General features: G+C 37.9%; 1 protein-coding gene across 3 annotated transcripts in view; it reads right to left on the bottom strand.

The window, feature by feature from the left end:
- The window catches only part of SLC7A11 (solute carrier family 7 member 11), a 156,701-nt gene that overhangs the window by 43,049 nt on the left and 94,639 nt on the right, over positions 1-19,013 (bottom strand). The window lies entirely within an intron of this gene.

The following is a 19,013-nucleotide window of genomic DNA, read 5'->3' on the forward strand; positions in this document are numbered from 1 at the left end:
TTCCAGTATAAATCCATAAAGCATTTTTGGAACCTGTTATTTTTACTCATTAAATCACACAACTGAGCACTTACCTGAAGTCTGAAGGAAAACTCAAGGAGGACCTGGCTTGTTCCTGAGGGAAATGCTAAGTGAGGGTGAGAATTTCACTTCCTCTCAGGATCATCATGATTGGGTCATCATTATCATCATCATCATCATCCCTTACATTGAAATTCCACTGTATAATGGCTTGTTAACATGTATGTTGCTTCATATGATGACCAATTAATATGTACTCTTAAGCATCTTAATAAACTGAGTGCTGGGATAATAAAAAATCTCTTTGTACTTTGACATAGATGCCTTGTCACCATCAAATTGCTTGGCACATGCAATTCTCTCTTTAAATTTTTGAAATCATCTCTCACTCCTCCTGTTACTTTTTTTTTTTTAAGCAGCTATTTAACAAAGAGACATGGTTACAGAAAACAATGTGCAGATTACAGATTAACAAAACTAGAACCACAGAGTCCCAATGGCAAAGAGATAAGAGCTGAAATTGGAACAACTTTGGATGAACGGCAGGGTGCTATAGCCCTGAATGACTTCCTGCAACTCTTGATGTTAATGACCAGGGCCTCCTTCCTGAACCTTTCACTCCCTTTGTTTTATAAATCCTGCTCTCTTCTATGCTCTTTAAAACTTCCTTCTAAGAGCCGTTTTATAGCTTTGCTGACCTTTCACATATTTTCATACTTTGGGGTACCTGCTCCTGACATTCTTTTCTTTCTTCCTTCTCATCTTCCAAGATTCACCTCAAATACCACTTCCTTTCTAAAGTCTTTCCTACCATCCAGGCTGGAATTATGTGTTCCTTCCTCTTTTCTTTTTTAAAAACATATTTAGTTTTTAAACAGGTTATGCGTTCACGTGGTTCAGAACCCCAAAACACAAGTAGGCATGCAGTGAGGTATTCTGCTATTGTTTTATATCACCTAATATCCCTTCCCATCAGTTGATTTTTGTGTTTCCAAAGATATCTGTAATAATAAAAGAGTAATATGCTAAATAGACCGGATAGCTGAATGACCTTCTGGATGGTCATTCTGGACATCCTTCCAGACGGCTTTCTGGATAAAATCGCCGCAGCAGTGGCCAAGGCAGAGCCAGGTAGAGGCAATCAGGCAGGCAGGCAGGCAGGCAGTCTGGTTAAGGGTGATCAGGCAGGCAGGTGAGTGGTTAGGGATGATCAGGCAGGCAGGCAGGCAGAGTGGTTAGGGGCAATCAGGCAGGCAAGCAGAGTGGCTAGGGATGATCAGGCAGGCAGGCAGGTGAGCAGTTAGGAGCTAGCAAGTCCCAAATTGCAGAGGGATGTTCTGACTGCCGGTTTAGGCCCAATTCCACAGAGATTCCAGTGATAACAGGCGTAAACTAGCAGTCAGACATCCCCAGAGGGTCTTAGACTGTGAGAGAGTGCAGACCAGGCTGAGGGACCCCCCAAAACATACACATCGTACACAAATTTCATGCACCAGGCCTCTAGTTTATACATAAATAAGTTAAGACAAGTATAAGTTTTCTCTGGTTTTATACAAGTGATAGCATATTATAGGAAAAGTTTTCCACATTGCCTTTTTTCACTTAAAAAATTTGTTTTGGAGAGAGGTGCTTTCATATTAATACACATAGCATCATTTTCTTAGGGCTATAGAGTATCTATTGTAGGATTGCAACATAGTGTACTTAATTAGTTTCCTACTGTTGACCTTGAAGTTGTTATTAATTTTTGTTATTCTGAGCAATGATACAATTAATAACCTTATAATATGTCACTTTGTGAATATGTTCTAATATACCTGTAGAATTGGGGAATTGTTCTTATCAAAGAATATAAGATTTTGATCGACATCTTCAATTGTCTTACAAAAAGTATACACATTTATACTTTCTCAAGCAATATGTGAAGTGCTTTTTTGTCACACATTCTTGACAACAAAGCATTATCAAATTTAGGTCTTTGTCAATCTCAATAGGTAAGAGATGTTATTTTAGTGTAATATAAATTTGTATTTTCTTTGTTATAATTATCTTTTTACAGTTTTAAGGGTTATGTGTATCTCCTTTAATGATTTATTTGTTTTGATCATTTCCACATTTTTGTACTGGGTAATCATATTCATTGATAGATGCTCTTTACATTTTAATGAAATTAGATGTTTTCTATCAATATGAGTTGCAATTTTTTTTCTAATTTCTGCTATTAAATTTTGACTGCTTATAGTAACCCTAATTTTCTAACTGCTTATTAACTATTAATTTATTATTGAACTCATGTTTTATGTTTCTATATTTGCTATTATAAAGAAACAAATATTGTTGATATTAGACTTTGAGGATCTCAATAGAAGATATCATTTCTTATTCAACTTTCAATGTCTTTTGTGTGTTAGCACAATGCCAGGCCCCTAAATGTCACCAATAAATTTTCTGTGAATGGATAATTTGGGTTTGTTTGTATTCTTTTCTTTTGAGCTTAAATTGATGTTAACTTTGTATGGTACTAGCTGCATACAACAGCATTTACAGCACTGCTTTGTTGTGGCTCTACTTCTTTCCCTATTCAATTGACACTTAACTGAACAATAACAAGCAGAAATTATTTATCTGATCGGTTTTTATTGGAGGCACAATTCAAAATATGTTGTATGTGAACGTGCAATGTGTAAAGGGTAGAAATGGATGAAGCAAGCTCACATAGCCACTGAAGGGCCTAAGCTTCTTTTCAATCTATAAAATAAATTAAGTGCCAGAATAAAGCCTCCTTGAACCTACTGAAGATTTGGGGCTAAGAGCCCTAGTCCCTCAAAAAATCTAATCAAAATGATAGCTTTGAAGTAAGTCAATATAAATTCAAGAAAATAAGACACCTGCCCTTCAGTGAATCCAACATCAATCAGTACTATGTCTGTTTTTATTTCCCTTCTTGCATATCCTCACTACAAATTTCAGACTATATTTTTTTATGGAAAAAAAAAAGTGAAAAGTTAATTTTCTAGTGTCTGCCACCTATTCTCATGCGTTTGTTTCTCAAGTGTTTCTGAAGTGGAATGAAAGTACTGTGACCCCTCAGGTGGACTGTAAAACAAAGGCTTTATATACTTGCAGAAGGTGGAGAAGGAAGGTGTGCAATTCCACACACATGTTTATCCATAATGTTCCCCTTGGCTCGGATGTCCCCTTGCTTATTTGGTCTTAAGGTCTCTGTGCTAGAATGCAATTGCATAAGAGAAATTTACCCTGACTCACCTTCCCTTTGCCATTCTTTTTTTTTTTTTTTTTTTTTTTTTTACTGATGATTGCACAAAAAATAAACAGTTACCAGCACTCCAATATCCAATATGCCAGGGCAAGGACCCCTTTTCTAGAAAATGAAATAAACATACAGAAACTAAGAACTCTTGTCAAAATTATTCCACTGTGAAATTAGTTACATTCCACAAGAAAATATAATCATGCCAAAGGTTTCTTTCTTCAGTGACTCACATAAACTGCAGTGAAGGGGTGGGGGTGGGGGGATGTTCAGCTTCAGAAGCTATCAGTGCCATTGGCTACCTAAACCCATTCATATTTGATTATTTTCAGTCTACTGCAAGTCTTAATATAACCTTGGCAGATATTTCTTTGGTTCATTGAATAAAACATTCCCATCAGTCTATGATTGTGTTGGCCTGTCCGGGCTATAATGAACAGAGCAACTGATTAAAAATATTCCTCAAAATAACTGGTGTATAATATACTTCCAAACAGAAGACGCATGACAGAGATGATCCAACAGGGAGCTGCCAAGTGTACTGTTCACTGGGAGGTTTTCAATATCCCTTAAACACGCTGCTCAGAGCTAACTGAACCACAGCTCTGCTGTCAGCAGAGCATGGGACTCTTGAGATTGTCTTCATTTCCATTCAGGCTCTGCCAGTTCAAACTAAAGACTTCCATGGGGTTAGTGCATATTTTCATTTTTTCTGGTACTGTCTACTTTCTCTTTAAAATTATTGTATTTTTAAATTACAGTTGACATACAATATTATATTAGTTTCAGGTGTACAACCCCATGATAAAGAAATTTATATAATGTATGAAGTGATCACTCTGATAAATCTAGTACCCATCTGATACCACATATAGCTATTACAGTATTATTACTGTAATAGCTATATGTGAAAGCCTACTACTGAAGGCCTGGTGCACGAATTCATGCACTGGTGGGGTCTGGTTGATCCTGCCCTGATGGGGGCCTATTGGGGCTGGATCAGCTGGGGGAAGAGGCTGCAGGAGGTTGGCCACTGGCCCTGCCCCAAATCAGGGCCCAATCAGGGCAAAGCTGGCCAGGAGGAGAAGCTGTGGGTGGTTGGCCAGCTGGCCCCCACCCCAATTAGGGTGGGGGGGCAATCAGGGGTTGGGCCAGCTGTGGGGAGGGGCTGAGAGAGGTTGGCTGGCTTGTCCCAACCCAGATCTGGCCAGGCCCAGCTGGGGGGAGTGGCTAGTCCCCAATTGGACTGGTTGGCTGGCCTTAGTGCATATCATAGCAACCAGTCATTCCCATCATTCTGGTTGTTCGGGTGTTCCCATCTCTTGGCTTTTATATATATATAGATATTCCTTATGCTGTACTTTACATCCCCATGACTATTAAATAACTAACAATTTGTATTTGCAAATTTCTTCACCTCTAACCTCCCTCCCATCTGGCAACAATCAAAATGTTTCCTGTACTTGTGAGTTTGTTTCTGTTTGGTTGGTTACTTTGGTTTTTAGATTCCACATATATGTGAAATCATTTGTCTTTCTCTATCTGACTTATTTCACTCTATACAGTACCCTCTAGGTCCCTCCATGTTGCTACAGATGGCATGATTTCATTCTTTTTTATGACTGGATCATATTCCATTATAGTACGTATGTACCACTTCTTTAGACATTCATCCTTTGATGGGCACTCAGGTTGCTTCCTTGTCTTAGCTGTCATAAATAATGCTGCAAAAAACTTATAGATGTATATGTCTTTCCACTTAGTGCTTTGTGTTTCTTCAGATAAATATCCAAAATACTTTCTCCTTTATAAGCAATCCATTTCCCTCTCAATGATGCTTGAGCCCTTTATGAATGTGATATTCTGAAAAGCACTGTGTTCTAACAAACATTTCCTACCTGCATCATCACCCTCATCTCCAGAAAGCCTTTCTCCTGTGCATGCAGTTGTGAATGGCACTATGAAGATAATCTGTTAGACGCCACCCTCTTTCATATAAAAATGCATCATGGAAAACACACACAGACATATACTGAGTATCTAGAGAGAGAAATGAATGCAAACAGTAAATTCTACTTAGAATCCCCCATTTGATTCCCATGTCCTATCAAGTCAAATATAATTTCCTCAGCCTGTCATTCTGAGGTTTCCACAATATGAGCCTAAATTACTATCTTTCCAGTCTGACTCACCAATCTCTATGAATATCTCCTATTCCTAGTAAACCAGATGACCCGCAGTTCCTGTGATATGGTGTTTTCCCATTATCTGATCCTGCCTCCTATAAGCAGAGAATCAGGGCCCTGGAGTCAAGTAATCTGCAATACAAGGTGTTAGGTGCCATCTCAATGGGAAGGGAGGAGGCGCATAGGAAGGAAGTGGTTTTCTCGTCATCTTATCAAATAAGCAGCTGGGAGTGATCTGAGTCAGAGCATCTCTCAGAGTCACCTATGACAAATTCATGTAGATCATGCAAATAAGTTGTCATTTTAAGTGAGTGCTGCAGGAACGAGGATTCTGTAATGAAACCAGAAAGACAGAGATAGGGAAGAGGAGTCATGTTTCAAAGTGGAGGGGCTGAGATGCAATGGAAAGCTGTGTAAATGAGAGGAGAGATGAAACAAATTCCTATAGTGGCTGCTGGGTACAGAGAGCTAAGTATGTGAATGGAACTGAATGCACCTCAGTACTTATACCCATGGCATTCTTTGTGCAAGGAGCATCCCCCTCCACTGGTTCAAATCATATCCATTATTCAAATCCCACCATAAATGTCACCTTTTCCATGAAACCTTGTTCTATCCCTTTCAAAGAGGCATCCTTCCCTCCTCTGCACTCTATCAGAGGTGGTCGGTAGTTCTTGATGGCCTTCCTTACATAGGTTGTGTTATACAGTCTTTGATCTGTGCCTTTACTATATTTTGTACACTGTAAATAATGAACTTGTTCTTTTCTAATATCAACTATAGCAATTATAAAACCTTGATGCATAATTGTTACTCAATAAATATTGTTAATGTGACTTTAACATGCAGATGACAAACAGTTATGTTTATGATCTATGAAATAAGGAGAAGGGTAACAAGGTCCAAATGTATATATATATCTCTGGATAGTCTCCCAGTTGGCCAGTATCATTGGAATTCCTCCAATATGTTTTATAGAGATAACTAGATATGCTCAGCTTGTATTAAATATACTTTGCATTCCTCCTGGGCCTAGTCAATCAATGTGTTAACTTGTCAGAATAAAAATATTCACTATAATCTTGAGGTGTTGAGAGAATATTGAATATATATTACCATGAAAATATAGGAATGTCCACTTTAATTTTCTCTCTCTCTCTCTCTCTCTCTCTCTCTCTCTCTCTCTCTCTCTCTCTCTCTTTTTTTTTTTTTTTTTTTTTTTTAAGCATAGCCAGGAAACCATTTCATCCCACTGAAAAAAGTGATACCAAGACTAATTTAGGTTATGTTTTAATGAAAATTGAGTGTTCTTTCTTAGTTTAATAATCCTTTCTCACTACATTATCCCTTTATTAAGTTTAGTATTTTGGAAATATGTGCTTGAGATATATATTCATATAAATGAAAGGTAGGATCCATAGGAAAAATCTTATAGTATCAGGAATAAAATACCCCTTAAATGTTCTCTGTGTTGGGTACTGGGAAGATTGAGGAAAAATATTCAGCAAACTTATAGTAAAGACTATTAGACATTATAAAATGTATTTTATAATTAAATATTACCCCCAGATTTATCCTATTTTCCCTACTTTTTGTTGTTGTTATGTTAATCCTCATCCTATAATATTTGTTCCACTGTTCTTTTTAGAGAGGGTTGAAGGGAGAAAGGAAAGAAGGGAGGAAAAGAGAGGGAGAGAGAAACATTGATATGAGAGAGACACTTCATCTGATTGCTTCCTGTATGCGTACTTGCCAGGGCCAGAGATAAAATCATTTTTATATTACTTATACCCTTCGGTATGCAGGCCAACACTCCAACCACTGAGTCAAGCCAGCTAGGGCCTACTTATTTTTTCATTCTTCAATTTTCTTATAAAGTTGTTTGTTTTTTTTATAAGCCCTTTAAATACTTTTCATTTTAACAATGTGGGGTACAAATAATAAGCACAAATTAAAGTGACCCAGTCTTTATTTACATTTCAATATTCTCAAGTCAAATATGTTATGATGGAGTATACTATTGTTAAATTTTTTAAATTGACACTTTTAGGTACATTTTTGTCAATTTTGGACACATTTTAAATATACTAGTAGAATGATTGCAAAACTGGATGATTCAGGAAAAATCTATTTATCTCCTAATTTGCTCCTAACGTTGAGGGAAGCCATTTATTTATTCATGCTATCTTTCACTTTCTCCCTAAAGGATAAGGTAAATAAAACTCATAAGCCACCTACCTCATGTTTATAATCTATACTAGTAATAGCCTAGGTGGTCAAAGGTCCTCACGCATCACACCCTAACATTGTCACAGTTGGCCATCACAAGATGGCTGTGAGCACAGCGGAGATAAGGCCCAGTGGAAAAGGCAGTTCCTGGCAGTAGAGCAGTTATGGGCAATCAGACCAGCAGGGAGGGCAGTTGGGTATTGATCAGGCCAGCAGGGGAGAAGTTAGGGGGTGATCAGGCAGGCAGGCAGAAGGGGTTAGGGGCTGATTAGGCAGCCAGGCAGGTAAGCAGTTAGGAGCCAGTGGTCCTGGATTGTGAGAGGGATGTCCCACTGCTGGTTTAGGCCCAATTTCTGCAGGATTAGGCCTAAACTCTCAGACAGACATCCCCCGAGGGGTCCCAGAATGGAGAGGGTGCAGGCTGGGCTGAGGGACAACCTCCCCCCACATGTACAAATTTCATGGACTGGGCCATCATAAAGTATAAAGGTGTGAAATTTTGGCTTTCAAATACCTTATAATATTTACAGAACTGAAAGACTATAGGAAATACAGTGGCTACATTCATTAAGAACCTTTCTTTCCAAGGCTACAGAAATCATCAAGAAAATACACCATAAATATGATATGTTATTAGCCACTTGGAATTCAAAAGACCCACCTTGAGGACAGTATTTTTTAAATATGTAATTCCTTTATTAAAATAAGAAGAAAACTTAAAATTTGAAGCTGATTAACAGTGAATCCTTGCAAGTGTAATGAAATTTTGTCATAACTTTTTGTTTCAACAGACCTCATATTCTTAGTAATTTTATTTGTGTATTTTCATTTCCAATTAAGATGTTCCAAAAAATAATATTTTGACTAAAACAAACATTGAAGGAAGGGCCAGTGCTAAACGCGAAGTTCACAAACAGAGTCTACCCTTTTTTAAATATGTGTAAACTCACTCTCCACGAGGCTTTTATGAACCAGTTATTTAAATGTGTGGAAGAGAGCAAATGTGTTCTATTACTGCTGACTCGAAAGAAGATACTTGCTGTGTGAGCAGAGAATGTTGAAGCTATTTGTGAGGGGAAGAGTATGTCACCTAAATTAATGTGGTAAATTCGCCTCATAAGTCATCTCCACCATCCTGCCTAACCACACTGCTGGAAAGAGTCGAGGTCAATATTCCACTCATTTAGAATCTACAGAGCCCGTTTATCTAAGATGGGGTCCATATCCCTTCATGTAGTCTGGATACAATAAGACTCAGATTAAAACCTTCTTTAAGAAACCAATTTTTCAGGGCAGTGAATCAGCCATTAAACTTGAACAAATATTGCAAAACTCTGCTTGCTCTCCTCTGTTAGAGAATGCCATGACTGACCTACCTGTCCAGACGAGGTCACCTGCAGACTCAGATGTCAGTGCTGCTGAATAAACTCCTCGCCACAATGCAATAAATAGTTTCCTTCTTCGTGTGTTCGCTGAAGTCCCTTTTCCGTTTCCCCGAACATCCTTTAGAAAAGGACATGATATTATTTTGCTCAATTAGACATAAGAATTAAACTCCTTTATGCAGATGGGCTGCTGTATTAAGTGTGGAGGCCATCCTCACAAAGAAGCAGAATGTGAGGGCCGTGGTAGAGAATGTCAGAGAAAAGGAGATACTGGAAGTGTCAAAAGCCAACTTTAAGTGGCCAGCGTTTTGGTTCTGGTTCACTTTTGCCTGAAGGTAATGACGTATCACATGTACCCAGGATAAGGATTGGAGAACTGTTTCTGAACATTACTTACTATATATATATCGACACGTAATTCCTAAGGTGTGGAAGGATTAGGGGAGGTTTTTACATAACATTAGCAGAGTGTACTCAACAGAGGCTACTAGCTACAGATTTTTTCACTTCTCTCTTTTAAATTCTTCATCCATTCTTTTCCACCTGCTCCCACACCTTGCTTCATGAGCATTCCCTCACCTTTGCAGTCTCTAAGTATCCCTCTGAGCCCCCTCTATTCTGAATATTTAGATTGTTAACTGCTACTTATAGGAAATCATTATGACTGGTCAGAAAATTAACTGAATACTACACAGATTCTTCCTGGCCCTGCGGGCCAGTTTCTCAGAGTAATCATATTCTTGGGACTATTTTGTTCCCACAGAAGCACAAAGGATTGCTGCTTCAGTCTTCCTAGGCAGGGAATCAGCTCATTCAACTCATCCACCTGGTGCCCTAGATTCTATGAAAAGTCCATGAATCATGTGGGTGAGTGGCCATGGGCCACTTTGATGTTCTCCTTTTCTTTTCCATTATGTGGGGTTTTAAAACTTGAGCTTATGCTCATTTGGATTCTAATTGTTAAGCTTGTGTAGCTGGTTAGAACTGTTGGGTGGGAGCTAAGGAGATGGTGAGGAAAGGCAAGAAGCCGAGATAAGATTCAAGGCTGAAGCAGGGGTGTGACCAGGTGGGGTGCCCGTTTCCTAATGCTCCACCGAAGTCTACGTACATCAACCCTTTTCTCCTAAAGTCTTTGCTGCAAAATCAAATTCATTCTCCAACAACTTCTTTCAGGGGGCTTTTTAAAAAGTCATTGAGCCCCTAGCTGTTGTGGGAAGCAGGAAGCAGGAGAAATCAGGCCGACCCCAAACATGGCAATTGAGAGCAGAAATGCCTCCATGTGCTCAGCACACATCTACCACTCGTCCTCCCAATAACTGTACCCCCAAAGCTGGTGCTGCATTACTGCCATTCGTTATATTTTCATTTGCCCAAAATATTTTTGCTCTCAACCCTCTCTTGGCATAAGAAACAGAATGGCAGAATAGCTGCCTTTCTCCTGAAAAGTAGATTTCATCTTTAGTAGCTTATCAAAAAGCTGACAATAATTCATTAATACCAACCTCTTCCAGAAATCTGAAAATAAATAGTCCACTGCCCTGTAGGTGAAAGGAGGCAACGTTTGTGAATGTTAAATATGTGAAAAAAAAGATCTCATTGCGACATTGGCTATAAACAGCATAAACAATACGCTGCTCTGAAGATTGATTAAACTCCCAAGTGTTACCATGACTGTTCATCAACAGCACCAGCAACTTACTACTCTATGTGTCATACACAGAGCACCAGTGAGAAACCTACAAGCACAACTAAAGTTGGCTGTGCTTTGTTCAGGTAATCCTGGAAATCTCCTGAGAATGGAAGACAAAACAGATATTAGATGGTAGAGAGACCCAGGCATTCCAATTTCATTATTCCTGCACCAGCACAGCTTTAAGCTGTAAACATTTTAGGATAGACTTAGATTCATAGTGTGTTCCAGTTTTCAAAGGCTTCAAGTTGTCTTATGCCAAAACCATAACCTGCATTTTCAGTAAGGTTTTTCCTACTTTTATGTAACTTTGGGAGAAAAAAGCAAAAACAAACAAACAAAAACACTTTAAATCCCTTTCACACCCTTTGTTTTTCCTTTCTCTTGGAATACATTTGAAGCTTAATGTTAATCCACTATATCAGGCATTAACTTTTTTTTTCCTTTGAGAGAGGAAGGGAGAGAGAGAGAAACACTGATGGGTTGCCTCCCTTATGTGCTTCAACCTGGGGCCAGACCCAAAACCTTGGTCCATGATGGGATGCTACACCAACCGAGACACACTGGGCAGGGCTAGCAGGCATTTGAAAAGGCAATGTGGAGGCAGTTAAATGTGACATAAGAAAACAGAATGGATCAGTAGAACTACCTGACACTTAGGCTATGCTAAAGCAGAGGAGTCATCTCTGATTCTTTTTGTACCTATTCAAATTGTCAAGGACATGTAAGAGGTTGTCAGAATTTCCAGGTGAAATTGGTTAAAGATTAATATGCTTATGTTCTAATCTAAAGAGACAGTAAATTCTATTCTGTCACCCACCTCTTTTCGCATGATTTCTAGGGAAGAAAGAGACCATCCTGCCTCTCAGGATTGAGCCTTGAAAAGTGGATTTGCTAAAGTAAATGTCAATAAGGGGATCAGAGAGTTTTAGAAGTATGAGACCTGGCCAGAAACTTAAGTCAAAATGTCTCTTCAAAGAGGAATATGGTCCAGTGGAAAAAGCACTGAAGTCAGAGTTGGCTGACAGAACAACTAATTGTATTATTCTGAATAGATCAATTTATTCATCCTTAAAATGAAGCAAGTTGAATCCAAAATATATTCTACCGTGTTTCCCCGAAAATAAGACATCCTCCAAAAATAAGACCTAGCGCAAGGAAAGATAAGATATTTCCTGAAAATAAGACCTAGCACAACTTTGGGAGAAAAAATTAATATAAGACACTGTCTTATTTTCGGGGAAACAGGGTATGTATGTCATGGTGAACATTTTTAAATTTTTTTATTGATTTTAAAGAGAAAAAAACCCCCACAAAATTTATTGTTCCACTTATGTTTGCCTTCATTGGTTGATTCTTATGTGTGCCCTGGACCAGGTATCAAACCCACAATCTTGGCATATCAGAATGATGCTCGTGAGCTACCTAGCCAGGGCCCCAAATTTTTCTAACTAGCTTATTGCCCTTCATCTAGCAAACCAACAACCATAAGAAAAACATAAACTGATGAAGAAAAATAGTTCCAGAGACAGAGAAAGGTTGATCAGACCATCAAACCTCAAAGGAAAGATAGGGGAGGTAAGGGGGAGAGATCAGCCAAGAACTTGTATGCATGCATATAAGCCTAACCAATGGACACAGACAACGGGGTTGGGGTGGGGGGGGGAGTAAGGGAATGAATGTGGAGGATAGGGGGTAATGGGGGAATAAGGACAGATATATAACACCTTAATCAATAAAGAAATTAAAAAAAAAAGAAATGTCATAATAGAGCTCTTTAAAGTTTACCTCTGATAATTGAAATAAAAATATGGTAAAAAATGGGCATCTTATTTCACTTCTTGCCCAGGGCCTTATCTCCTGCATCATCTTTTACTTCTTTTTTTTATGCTGTTAGAACCCAAGGGAAAGTGTGCGCCCCCATTTCTGGTCCCACTTTGGCTATCAGGAGGGCTTAGTTTCTTAGATTTCCTACATGACCCAATTTGTTGCTGGTCCCCAAATTTCATGATTTTTCATAACTATTTCTCTAGTCCTCCAACACCCTCCTTCCACACAATACTTCCTCAACAAGCCCTCACATTTGTCTATAGTCTAATTACTTCCACAAATTCTAGTACATCCTTTATTCCCATGGAACTTAGAGTAGCTCTTCATCCTGAACACTGATGGGTCCCATGGCATTATGTAACATGTTGACCACCAATAATAATCTCTGACTCTTTTGCATTGTGTTTACTCTCTACTTCAAACCTCTTTGAACTTTCCTGACTCTAATATATGCAGAATCACTGTATATCTACATATCTATTCTTTACCAGGTGAAGACAAGTTCTTGAAGACTACTTCCTGCTAAAGGAGTTCCTCACCTGTTCTAGGAATAAGATAAGAGAATTAGGTAGGAAAAAGGAATATTTCTGGGCCATTCTCTTACCAGGACAACTTCTAAAACTGTTCCTGAAGGGTGGAAGGAGGCAGAAAGATGGTTGTCAGGTGGAACTTTGGTAAGTGTCACAGGATCTCCACACATTTTAAAATCCATTCTTTCTCTTCTAAGAAAAACTAGGATGAAAGGCTGAAAATAATAGAAAACTGAAAAATAGGTATGAGAGAAACATTTGGTTAATAAAGTTAGTATAAGTAGATGTAAAAAATATTTTAGAATAAAACTAAAATCACATTTTTAATGACAAATAGATATCAATTGTTAAATTACACCAGAAGCATAATCACTAGTAGTAGTGAGGCAGGTTTGACTGCTGAGGCACTCTGACTCCTTTGTCCTATTATTTTTCCAGTCCATTTGTACAGGGCAATGCCCTATCAATGCTCAAATGCAAAAGCTTGACTTCAAGTAATTGTCAACACTCATCTGGACTTTTTTTCTTATTCCATCTTACATTTCTAAATCACATTTATTTCATAACGTTAACTCAAGCCAGATGAAATCCCTTGACAAAAGAATCGAACAAGTCCAAATTGATCTCTTAAGTGGATCAATAGAAACTTAACTGAAATGGATTGGGGATTTTATCTAACCTGATGTAGTAGAACACTAATAAGATCACTTCCAATTCACACATATAGAACTAAATTTCAGTGCAAATTGATCTGATTACTAAGGATGAATGGTCACCTTTAATAATGGATTAAGGTGGTAGAGATTTCTCTTTTTATAATAGAATGCTTTTGTTTTGCTTTTTAAACTCTTAGAGATTGATGGCATTGCATAACATGTTGACCACCAATAATAATCTCTGACTGTTTTGCATTATATAATATTTACTCTCTATTTCGAACCTCTTTGTCCCCAGCTTACTTTGAACTTTCCTGACTCTGCAATATAAATATATATGCATTTCTTTTTATGCTGAATTTCACTCACTTCTTCCATGGCCAGATTTGACTTAAGGATTGTTTTAATTTTCATAATTTGATCTGAATTATATTTTTAAATCACAAATATCTCCTGAAGTGTTTTCCAAAGGAAGTTTTATGACAGCCAGGAAGCCACAATGACACAAATGCAATGTTCCAGTAAACGATGACATCCCTGAAAGCTATTTGTATAATAATGATAAAACCCTAACATGTAAATTGACCGAACAGCAGAATGACCGGTTGCTATGACATGCACTGACCGCCAAGTGGCAGACACTCAATGAAGGTGCTGTCCCCTGGTGGTCAATGCACTTCCACAGAGAGAGTGCCGCTCAGCCAGAAGCCAGGCTCGTGGCTAGAAAGGATAGTAGCAGTAGCAGGAGCCTCTCCCACCTCCGTGGTAGTGCTAAGGACCTCTCAGGAGATATCCGCCTGCCAGCTTAGACCCATGGGAACAGAGCCTAAGCCGCAGTCGGACATCCCCCAAGGGGTCCAGGACTGTGAGAGGGTATAGGCCAGGCTGAGGAACACTCCTCCCTGCCCCCCCCCCCCCCCCCCCGCATAAATGTGCACTGGGCTTCTAATTTGTATAATAAAGCAAATGATAGTGAATAAAGCAGTCAACATGACAGAGATCAGAGGACTGTAAATTTGAAGTGTTAGTTTTGTCCATTTTGTGACTATTAATTTGATAATTTTGATATAGGTTTCTTAGATCAATTACATATTACAGTTTATTAATGTTCATAACATTTATTCAGGATAATTTGATGATAACTATTTTACTTGGTTGAAACAAAGACTTAATATAGTGATGAATAAAGGCCAAAGATTGTATCTCTAAAAATAAATTCCCTAATCTAGCTCCAATTCATTTGAAATATTAGAAGATTCGTCCATTCTAACGTCCATCTCTCTATTTCCACAGATGGTAACTAGCTTCTGCAATTGTCTCAAGTGTTGACGACAGAATTCTACAAAAAAGCTTCACTTTTCTTAAAGAAAAGAAAAAGAATGTTGCTATAAAATGCTCAGAATCTAAGCTACTTTATTTATTAGTGAATGCTTGTGGGTATACTTTTCCTAGACCTTTTCTTCTTAGGATCATGGTAGTGGCCTATGACCTAAACCCCTTTAGAAAATTAAAGTTTCTCTTTGCTCCTCCCTCCCCTTCTCTCCTTCTCACCCTCTCTCCCTCCCTCCTTTCCTCCCTCACCCCAACTCTCCTCCCTACGTGTCTTTCTTTGGGTCTTTGACTCTGTTGACTCTATTTCCCTCCCTATCTTACCTCTATTGGGTAAATATACCCCAAAACAAAAAGCTTTTCTTTGCCTAAGAAAATGTTCAAACAAGCAGCTGATATCTGTCCCTGCATCTCTTCTGCCTATTGTGGATGTGCTCTGAATTATAAATTCTTAAACATATCTGTGCTTCAATAAGAAGTAGGGGGATATGACACATGGTCTACTTTACTTCTAAGCTCTTAGAGCCTAAATGGAATAGATGGAGAAAGTCCATCTAAAATGCTCTCCATCTTTTTAGTTCAGGATAACTCACAAGGGCTCGGTTATTGGAGTGTGGTTCTAAAGCCCTAGAAAATCCTGTCCTGAATTTTTTCCATGTCTTACCTTCTCTTTTCAGCTTCACACAGAAGCACAAAACAAGGGCTGATTTGTCTAATGTAGATTTAAATGTTTGTGTGTCCCATAAGGTCACATTAACATCTTTCAACAGTTGGTACTATGAGAACTATAATATAAAAATGAACAAGATATTATACTCAAATTATTTCCCTGGTGCCAATCTCCCCTAGTAGTACTCCTTTTTTATGTTGTTTTGAAATAATTTTATTATATATTTTTCTAAATGTAAAAAGTGCTTTTTATAAAATAAAAAGTTAGAAAATCTGGAAAGCTATACAAAGAAAAGAAATAATAACTTATATATAATCCCACAAGCCATTGACAGTCACTAAATTTTAGAGAAAACCTACTGTGTTGTGTTTGTCTAAAAATTCTTGAGCTAAAGTAGTAAATTGCAAATTCTTTTCTACTGGTAGACCAAAGCCTAAACAATGGTCAATATATTTTCCCATATTTAATGTAAGGAAAGGCCACAATTTCAGGGGGAAAAAAGCAGAAAGAAGAATGATTAAGATATTTAAGAGATCAAAAATATTTATTTCAATTTTTATTAGGAGCTAATTGGTCCCCATTGCACTTGCCCATCCTACCTGGTTATGTGGGAAAGGATCCAAAAGGGAGTGAGAGGATAAATATAAAAGGTCCAAGCATATACAGTATAAGAAAGAGGGTGCTTCAGGCCACCTCAGTACCAGATCACTCAACACAATGCAAGCCCCTTACCTTTTTCAGATGAATTATATTGTGCATCTTTGGCTTTGAGTGACACATTTACTAGAGGGCCATTACATGAAGTATTTCTCTTCTTGAATCAGGAGTCAAGAAGCTGTGCAGGGGAAAAGGATTTGAGCTCCTTTAAGAGGCAAAAACCATCATATAGGAAGTGACCTGAATTTGGCTAATCAAAGTGGCATAGTGGTGGAAATCACTTAAGAAGAGATATAAGAGGTTGGGGGGGAGGGGGTGTTACTGTTTACTATGAGATAAAATATTAGTACTTCCCTCTAGTGTTCCTCTTGGAGGAATGCTTCCACATTCCCACAGTGGTGAGTTGGACTCGCTTTGGCCAATTGTATGTGCAGGTAATGGTGTGTGCAGATGAGATATAGAGGCTTTAATAGCCTATGTGTGGTGCACCATGTCTCTGTGCTCTCTGAGGTGACAAACTTCCAGAGGGAGGGAAGGAAAAAGGGAGGGAGGGAAGGAGGGAGGAAGGGAGGGAGGGAGGGAGGGAGGACACCATCACCCTTAGTTCTAGGGGAAATACAACAAGTAGAGCTGGAGCAAAGCAGGGAAGAATATGAGTGGAGAGAAATATTTACTGTTATGATTTTTGTGTATTACTGCAATCAAAACTAACCTATTCTGATGGATATAAGTTGGATGCCAAAGCTTTCACAAACTGATGAGGGGATGCAATAGATGACACCAACCAGAGGGATAGAGCAAAACACAGCTGGAAGAACTGCGCAGCAGAAGAGATCCTGTGTTTTATGTAAGAGTGACAGTAAATTTCTGGAAGCTGCATAGACTCAATTTTCTCACTATGAATTCGACTCTGATTCATAGGTTACTTTTACTCGACATGATACTGTGAGAAATTTTTAAGTTTTAAACCTTTTTGGAAAACAACATTTTTAATGGTTATGCTCTGACTTACTTATTGGGTTGTTACTATATACTTACTATATACTTATTAGGTTGTGTACTATCATTTGCCATTGTCAAGGATACTATTAAAATATCTTAATCTTGATACTCAAGGCTTGAGTATATAATTTTATTAGCCTTATTTGACTGAATTTTATTTATTTAAAATCACTTTTTGTATTATCTTTTGCATTAGATTATAGCTCTTCATATGCAGATATTATGGTTTTTTCTCTTAATCTCTTTTGATAATCTTCCAGTAAACTATACAGAGCTCATACTAATAATTATAACTATGAACATAATTTTCTCTGACTCTTATGGAGATAACTGGCCAAATGCTCTCTTAACATGGGTCACCGAACTTTACAAACAATCCCATGTATTTACATGAAAGCTGGTTCTAGTGTGTAAACTGAGTTTCATTCTACATTTGATACAGATGTCCAAGAAGCTCTCGTAGAGATCTTTAGAAGACAATTAAAAAAATTGTCTTAAAATCAATATTTTAATATATCCAAATCTCTATTTCTCTTCTTATTCAAAAATTGAAAGCTATTAAACACAATAAGATTTGAGAAAGTCAAAACCTTAACTGATTCAACTGTGAAAGCCTATTTTCTTACTTGAGCAAAAATATAAACAAATAGTAATGCCATTCTGTATAAGTAGGAATCCCAAGTTTGGTGGAGTTAAAGGGGAAAAGTCTCACGTAGTTACAGACCTGTAGGAAAATGTGGGACCAGGGCGTTTGATGTACATATATGCACTTATCCATTTGTCAGAGTGGTAATTTCCTGCACCTGTCAACCTGGTTCATGCAGTTCCTAATCCTGTTTACCAGCTAGTTATATCCTGTGATTAAAACTTACAAGAAAACAGAATAGCAGAGGAGGAATAGGAAAAAAATTAACAAGGCAGTAAAGTAGTAAAAATAACTGCTTGCACAATGATATGCTTTAACTCATTTGGAGTAAGTGCCGGCCATTAAATATAGTCAAAACAGATAACGTGCTGTGAATTACAGGGTCTTAAACACCACTTTTAACTGATATTTGACTTGTTAAGTATAATGGTGGGTGGAGAGAGGACTATCACCATAAATAATAGAAGATAAATTCTAGGCCTGTCAGCAATGATTTCTTGTGTGTTATTTTCACTTAAACACCGAAAGAAATGACAAAGGCATAAATAGAATGGAAACTAACTTAATGAAGTCTTTTTTATATATAGTTCCGTAACATTGACTCTAAACCAGTTTCCAGACAAGACAATTTCAGCACTTCTATCAGTCCTCAGGATTTTCATGTCATCTACCTTTTGTGGGTTGTCGTTTTTTTTCAATCTAATGGTGTCTGCAAACTCCTTTTTGACATGCAAGGTTTATCCTGTAGTTGAAGAAGATGTGCTACAGAATTTTGTAAACCTAGTTACAAAATTTGAGTACTACATAGTGATAAATCTAACATAGAGAAACACTGCAGACGTCCAAAGGTGAAAGGGAAGCTTCCAAGAGTACTTCCATCTGATCTGCCATTGTTCTAAATTTACATGGTC

Source organism: Pipistrellus kuhlii, unplaced genomic scaffold (assembly GCF_014108245.1).
Source record: "Pipistrellus kuhlii isolate mPipKuh1 unplaced genomic scaffold, mPipKuh1.p scaffold_m20_p_8, whole genome shotgun sequence".
Taxonomy (NCBI): Eukaryota; Metazoa; Chordata; class Mammalia; order Chiroptera; family Vespertilionidae; genus Pipistrellus; species Pipistrellus kuhlii.